A 7,500-nucleotide genomic window follows, 5' to 3' on the forward strand; every position below is an offset into this window, starting at 1 on the left:
GGGTTAGGGTTAGGGTTAGGGTTAGGTTTAGGGTTAGGGTTATTATTAGGGAGTTAGGTTTAAATTTAGGATTAGTGTTAGGGTTAGAATTAGAAATAGGTTTAGTGTTAGTATTAGGGTCAGGGTTAGGTTTAGGGATAGGGTTAGGGTTAGGGTTAGGGGTAGGGTTAGGGTTAGGGTTAGATTTAAAGTTTAAGGTTTAGTGTTAGGATTAGGGTTAGTGTGAGGTTTAGGGTTAGGGTTAGGTTTAGGGTTAGGGTTAGGGTTAGTGTTTGGGTTATGGTTAGTGTTAGGATTAGGTTTAGGGTTAGGGTTAGGGTTAGGGTTAGATTTAGGGTTAGGTTTAGGTTTATTGTTAGATTTAGGGTTTAGGATTTAAGGTTTGTGGTTTAGGATTGTTTAAGGTTTAGGGTGGATTAGGTTTAGGGTTTATAGTTTAGTGTTATGGTTACGGTTAGGGTTAGGGTTAGGTTTAGGGTTAGGGTTTGGGTTAGGGTTAGGGTTTGGTTTAGGGTTAGGGTTATGGTTAGGGTTAAGGTTGGGGTTAGGGTTAAGGTTAGGGTTATGGTTAGTGTTAGGATTAGGGTTAGGGTTAAGGTCAGGGTTAGGTTTAGGGTTAGGGTTAGGGTTAGGGATAGATTTAGGGTTAGGTTTAGGTTTATTGTTAGATTTTGGGTTTAGGGTTTAAGGTTTATGGTTTAGGATTTTTTAAGGTTTAGGGTGGATTAGGTTTAGGGTTTAGAGTTTATTGTTATGCTTAAGGTTAAGGTTAGGGTTAGGGTTAGGGTTAGGGTTAGGGTTAGGGTTAGGGTTAGGGTTAGTGTTACGGTTAGGGTTAGGGTTAGGGTTACGGTTAGGGTTAGGGTTAGGGTTAGGGTAAGGGTTATGATTATGTTTATTGTTAGGTTTAGGGTTAGGGTTAGGGTTAAGTTTAGGCTTAAGGTTAGGGTTAGGTTTAGGGTTAGGGTTACGGTTAGGGTTAGGTTTAAGATTAGGGTTAGGGTTAGGGTTAGGGTTAGGATTATTGTTAGGTTTAGGGTTTAGTGTTTAGGGTCTAAGGTTTTGGGTTTAGGATTGTTTAAGGTTTAGGGTAGATTAGGTTTAGGGTTTAGAGTTTAGTGTTAAGGTTAGGGTTAGGTTTAGGGTTTAGGATTTAGTGTTCGGATTAGGGTTAGGGTTAGGGTTAGGTTTAGGGTTACGTTTAGGGTCATGGATATTGTTAGGTTTAGAGTTTAGGGTTTAGGGTAACGGTTTAGGTTTTAGGATTGTTTAGGTTTAGGGTGGATTATTTTTAGGGTTTAGAGTTTTGTGTTTTGGATATCGTTAGGGTTAGGTTTAGGGTTTAGGGATTACTGTTAGAGTTAGGTTTAGGGTTAGGGTTAAGGTTAGTGTTAGGTTTAGGGTTAGGTTTAGGGTTAGGTTTAGGTTTATTGTTAGGATTAGGGTTAGAGTTAGGATTAGGGTTAGGGTTAGGGTTAGGGTTAGGGTCAGGTTTAGGGTTAAGGTTAGGGTTAGGACTACATTTAGTGTTAGTGTAAGGTTTAGGGTTAGGGTTAGTGTTTTACGTTAGGTTTAGTGTTAGGGTTACGTTTAGGGTTAGGGTTAGGGTTAGGATTAGGGTTAGGGTTATGGTAATTGTTAGGTTTAGGGTTTAAGGTTTAGGGTTTAGGATTGTTTAAGGTTTATCGTAACTTAAATTTAGGGTTTACTATTTAGTGTTAGGGTTATGGTTAGTGTTAGGGTTAGGGTTAGGGTTAGGTTTAGGGTTCAGGGTTTATGGTTTAGGATTGTTTAAGGTTTAGGGTAGATTAGGCTTAGGATTTAAAGTTTAGTTTTAGGGTTAGGGTTAGGTTTAGGGTTTAGGGTTTAGTGTTAGGATTAGGGTTAGGGTTAAAGTTAGGGTTAGGGTAAGGGTTAGGATTAGATTTAGGGTTAGGGTTAGGGTTAGGGTTAGGGTTAGGGTTAGGGTTAGGATTAGGGTTAGGGTTAGGGTTAGGGTAAGGGTTTGGGGTTAGGGTTATGGTTATGGTTATTGTTAGGTTTAGGGTTTAGGGTTTAGTGTTTAGGGTTTAAGGTTTAGGGTTTAGGATTGTTTAAGATTTAGGGTGGTTTAGGTTAAGGGTTTAGGGTTTAGACTTTAGGATTGTTTAAGGTTTAGGGTTGTTTAGGGTATAGTGTTTAGGGTTAAAAGTTTAGGGTTGTTTAGGCTTTAGTGTTTAGGGTTTAGGGTTGTTTAAGTTTTAGTGTTTAAGGTTTAGGTTTTAGGGTTGTTTTGGGTTAATGTTTAGTGTTGTTTAGGGTATAGTGTTAATGGTTTAGGGTATAGGGTTATTTAGGGTTTAGTGTTTAAGGGTTAGGGTATAGGGTTGTTTAGGGTTCAGTGTTTAGGGTTGTTTATGGTTTAGTGATTAGGGTTGTTTAGGGTTGTTTAGAGGTTAGTGTTTAGGGTTATTCAGGGTTTATGATTTAGGGTTGTTCAGGGTTTAGGATTTATGGTTGTTCAGGGTTTAGGATTTAGGGATTAAGGTTAAGGGGTTAGGGTTAGGGTTAAGGTTAGGGTTAGGGTTAAGGTTAGGGTTAGGGTTAAGGTTAGGGTTAAGGTTAGGGTTAGGGTTAGGGTTAGTGTTATGGTTAGTGTTAGGATTAGGGTTAGGGTTAGACTCAGGGTTAGGTTTAGGGTTAGGGTTAGGGTTAGGGTTAGATTTAGGGTCAGGTTTAGGTTTATTGTTAGATTTATGGTTTAGGGTTTAAGGTTTATGGTTTAGGATTGTTTAAGGTTTGGGGTGGATTAGGTTTAGGGTTTAGAGTTTAGTGTTATGGTTACGGTTAGTGTTAGGGTTAGGGTTAGGGTTAGGGTAATGGTTAGGGTTAGGGTTAGGGTTAGGGTTAGGGTAAGGGTTAGGGGTTAGTGTTAGTGTTAGGGTTAGGGTTAGGGTTAGGGTTAGGGTTAGGGTTAAAGTAAGGGTTAGGGGTTAGTGTTAGGGTTAGGGTTAGGGTTAGGGTTAAGGTTAGGGGTTAGGGTTAGTGTTAGGGTTAGGGTTATTATTAGGGGGTTAGGTTTAAGTTTAGGATTAGTGTTAGGGTTAGAATTAGAAATAGGTTTAGTGTTAGGATTAGGGTCAGCGTTAGGTTTAGGGTTAGGGTTAGGGTTAGGGTTAGGGTCAGGGAGGGTTTAGGGTTAGGGTTAGAGTCAGGGTTAGATTTAGGGTTAGGTTTAGGTTTATTGTTAGATTTAGGATTTAGGGTCTAAGGTTTATGGTTTAGGATTGTTTAAGGTTTAGGGTGGATTAGGTTTAGGGTTTATAGTTTAGTGTTATGGTTACGGTTAGGGTTAGGGTTAGGGTTAGGGTTAGGATTAGGGTTAAGGTTAGGGTTAGGATTAGGTTTAGAGTTAGGGTTAGGGTTAGGGTTAGGGTTAGGGTTAGGGTTAGGGTTAGGATTAGGGTTAGGGTTGGGGTTAGGGTAAGGGTTAGGGGTTAGGGTTAGGGTTATGGTTATTGTTAGGTTTAGGGTTTAGGATTTAGTGTTTAGAATTTAAGGTTTAGGGTTTAGGATTGTTTAAGATTTAGGGTGGTTTAGGTTAAGGGTTTAGGGTTTAGACTTTAGGATTGTTTAAGGTTTAGGGTTGTTTAGGGTATAGTGTTGAGGGTTAAAAATTTAGGGTTGTTTAGGCTTTAGTGTTTAGGGTTTAGGGTTGTTTAAGTTTTAGTGTTTAAGGTTTAGGTTTTAGGGTTGTTTTGGGTTAATGTTTAGTGTTGTTTAGGGTATAGTGTTAATGGTTTAGGGTTTAGGGTTATTTAGGGTTTAGTGTTTAAGTTTTAGGGTATAGGGTTGTTTAGGGTTTAGTGTTTAGGGTTTTTTATCGTTTAGTGATTAGGGTTGTTTTGGGTTGTTTAGAGGTTAGTGTTTAGGGTTATTCAGGGTTTATGATTTAGGGTTGTTCAGGGTTTAGGATTTATGGTTGTTCAGGGTTTAGGATTTAGGGATTAAGGTTAAGGGTTTAGGGTTAGGGTTAGGGTTAGGTTTAGGGTTAGGGTTAGGGTTAGGGTTAGGGTTAAGATTAGGGTTAGGGTTAGGGTTAGGGTTATGGTTAGTGTTAGGATTAGGGTTAGGTTTAGGGTCAGGGTTAGGTTTAGGGTTAGGGTTAGGGTTAGGGTTAGATTTAGGGTCAGGTTTAGGTTTATTGTTAGATTTAGGGTTTAGGGTTTAAGGTTTATGGTTTAGGATTGTTTAAGGTTTAGGGTGGATTAGGTTTAGGGTTTAGAGTTTAGTGTTATGGTTACGGTTAGTGTTAGGGTTAGGGATAGGGTTAGGGTCAGGGTTAGGGTTAGGGTAATGGTTAGGGTTAGTGTTAGGGTTAGGGTTAGGGTAAGGGTTAGGGGTTAGTGTTAGGGTTAGGGTTAGGGTTAGGGTTAGGGTTAAGGTTAGGGGTTAGGGTTAGTGTTATGGTGAGGGTTATTATTAGGGGGTTAGGTTTAAGTTTAGGATTAGTGTTAGGGTTAGAATTAAAAATAGGTTTAGTGTTAGGATTAGGGTCAGGGTTTGGTTTAGGGTTAGTGTTAGCGTTAGGGTTAGGGTTAGGGTCAGGGAGGGTTTAGGGTTAGGGTTAGGGTCAGGGTTAGATTTAGGGTTAGGTTTAGGTTTATTGTTAGATTTAGGATTTAGGGTCTAATGTTTATGGTTTAGGATTGTTTAAGGTTTAGGGTGGATTAGGTTTAGGGTTTAGAGTTTAGTGTTATGGTTACGGTTAGGGTTAGGGTTAGGGTTAGGGTTAGGTTTAGGGTTAAGGTTAGGGTTAGGATTAGGTTTAGAGTTAGGGTTAGGGTTAGGGTTAGGGTTAGGGTTAGGGTAAGGGTTAGGGGTTAGGGTTAGGGTTATGGTTATTTTTAGGTTTAGGGTTTAGGGTTTAGTGTTTAGGGTTTAAGGTTTAGGGTTTAGGATTGTTTAAGATTTAGGGTGGTTTAGGTTAAGGGTTTAGGGTTTAGACTTTAGGATTGTTTAAGGTTTAGGGTTGTTTAGGGTATAGTGTTGAGGGTTAAAAGTTTAGGGTTGTTTAGGCTTTAGTGTTTAGGGTTTAATGTTGTTAAAGTTTTAGTGTTTAAGGTTTAGGTTTTAGGGTTGTTTTGGGTTAATGTTTAGTGTTGTTTAGGGTATAGTGTTAATGGTTTAGGGTTTAGGGTTATTTAGGGTTTAGTGTTTAAGGTTTAGGGTATAGGGTTGTTTAGGGTTTAGTGTTTAGGGTTTTTTATGGTTTAGTGATTAGGGTTGTTTAGGGTTGTTTAGAGGTTAATGTTTAGGGTTATTCAGGGTTTATGATTTAGGGTTGTTCAGGGTTTAGGATTTATGGTTGTTCAGGGTTTAGGATTTAGGGATTAAGGTTAAGGGTTTAGGGTTAGGGTTAGGGTTAGGTTTAGGGTTAGGTTTAGGGTTAGGGTTAGGGTTAGGGTTAAGATTAGGGTTAGGGTTAGGGTTAGGGTTATGGTTAGTGTTAGGATTAGGGTTAGGTTTAGGGTCAGGGTTAGGTTTAGGGTTAGGGTTAGGGTTAGGGTTAGATTTAGGGTCAGGTTTAGGTTTATTGTTAGATTTAGGGTTTAGGGTTTAAGGTTTATGGTTTAGGATTGTTTAAGGTTTAGGGTGGATTAGGTTTAGGGTTTAGAGTTTAGTGTTATGGTTACGGTTAGTGTTAGGGTTAGGGTTAGGGTTAGGGTTAGGGTAATGGTTAGGGTTAGGGTTAGGGTTAGGGTTAGGGTAAGGGTTAGGGGTTAGTGTTAGGGTTAGGGTTAGGGTTAGGGGTTAGGGTTAGTGTTAGGGTTAGGGTTATTATTAGGGGGTTAGGTTTAAGTTTAGGATTAGTGTTAGGGTTAGAATTAGAAATAGGGTTAGTGTTAGGATTAGGGTCAGGGTTAGGTTTAGGGTTTGGGTTAGGGTTAGGGTTAGGGTTAGGGTCAGGGAGGGTTTAGGGTTAGGGTTAGGGTTAGATTTAGTGTTAGGTTTAGGTTTATTGTTAGATTTAGGATTTAGGGTCTAAGGTTTATGGTTTAGGATTGTTTAAGGTTAAGGGTGGATTAGGTTTAGGGTTTAGAGTTTAGTGTTATGGTTACGGTTAGGGTTAGGGTTAGGGTTAGGGTTAGGATTAGGGTTAAGGTTAGGGTTAGGATTAGGTTTAGAGTTAGGGTTAGGGTTAGGGTTAGGGTTAGGGTTAGGGTTAGGGTTAGGGTTAGGGTTAGGATTAGGGTTAGGGTTAGGGTAAGGGTTAGGGGTTAGGGTTAGGGTTATGGTTATTGTTAGGTTTAGGGTTTAGGGTTTAGTGTTTAGGGTTTAAGGTTGAGGGGTTAGGATTGTTTAAGATTTAGGGTGGTTTAGGTTAAGGGTTTAGGGTTTAGACTTTAGGATTGTTTAAGGTTTAGGGTTGTTTAGGGTATAGTGTTTAGGGTTAGAAGTTTAGGGTTGTTTAGGCTTTAGTGTTTAGGGTTTAGGGTTGTTTAAGTTTTAGTGTTTAAGGTGTAGGTTTTAGGGTTGTTTTGGGTTAATGTTTAGTGTTGTTTAGGGTATAGTGTTAATGGTTTAGGGTTTAGAATTATTTAGGGTTTACTGTTTAAGGTTTAGGGTATAGGGTTGTTTATGATTTAGTGTTTAGGGTTGTTTATGATTTAGTGATTAGGGTTGTTTAGGGTTGTTTAGAGGTTAGTGTTTAGGGTTATTCAGGGTTTATGATTTAGGGTTGTTCAGGGTTTAGGATTTATGGTTGTTCAGGGTTTAGGATTTAGGGATTAAGGTTAAGGGGTTAGGGTTAGGTTTAGGGTTAGGGTTAGAGTTAGGGTTAGGGTTAGGGTTAGGGTTAGGGTTAGGGTTAAGGTTAGGGTTAGGGTTAGGGTTAGGGTTATGGTTAGTGTTAGGATTAGGGTTAGGGTTAGGGTCAGGGTTAGGTTTAGGGTTAGGGTTAGGGTTAGGGTTAGATTTAGGGTCAGGTTTAGGTTTATTGTTAGATTTAGGGTTTAGGGTTTAAGGTTTATGGTTTAGGATTGTTTAAGGTTTACGGTGGATTAGGTTTAGGGTTTAGAGTTTAGTGTTATGGTTATGGTTAGTGTTAGGGTTAGGGTTAGGGTTAGGGTTGGGGTTAGGGTAATGGTTAGGGTTAGGGTTAGGGTTAGGGTTAGGGTAAGGGTTAGGGGTAGTGTTAGGGTTAGGGTTAGGGTTATGTTTAGGTTAGGGTTAGGGTTAGGGTTAGGGTTAGGGTTAGGGGATAGGGTTAGTGTTAGGGTTAGGGTTATTATTAGAGGGTTAGGTTTAAGTTTAGGATTAGTGTTAGGGTTAGAATTAGAAATAGGGTTAGTGTTAGGATTAGGGTCAGGGTTAGGTTTAGGGTTAGGGTTAGGGTTAGGGTTAGATTTAGGGTCAGGTTTAGGTTTATTGTTAGATTTAGGGTTTAGGGTTAGGGTTAGGGTTAGGGTTAGGGTTAGGGTTAGGGTAAGGGTTAGGGTTTAGTGTTAGGGTTAGGGT

Source organism: Micromys minutus (assembly GCF_963924665.1).
Source record: "Micromys minutus genome assembly, chromosome: 11".
Taxonomy (NCBI): domain Eukaryota; kingdom Metazoa; phylum Chordata; class Mammalia; order Rodentia; family Muridae; genus Micromys; species Micromys minutus.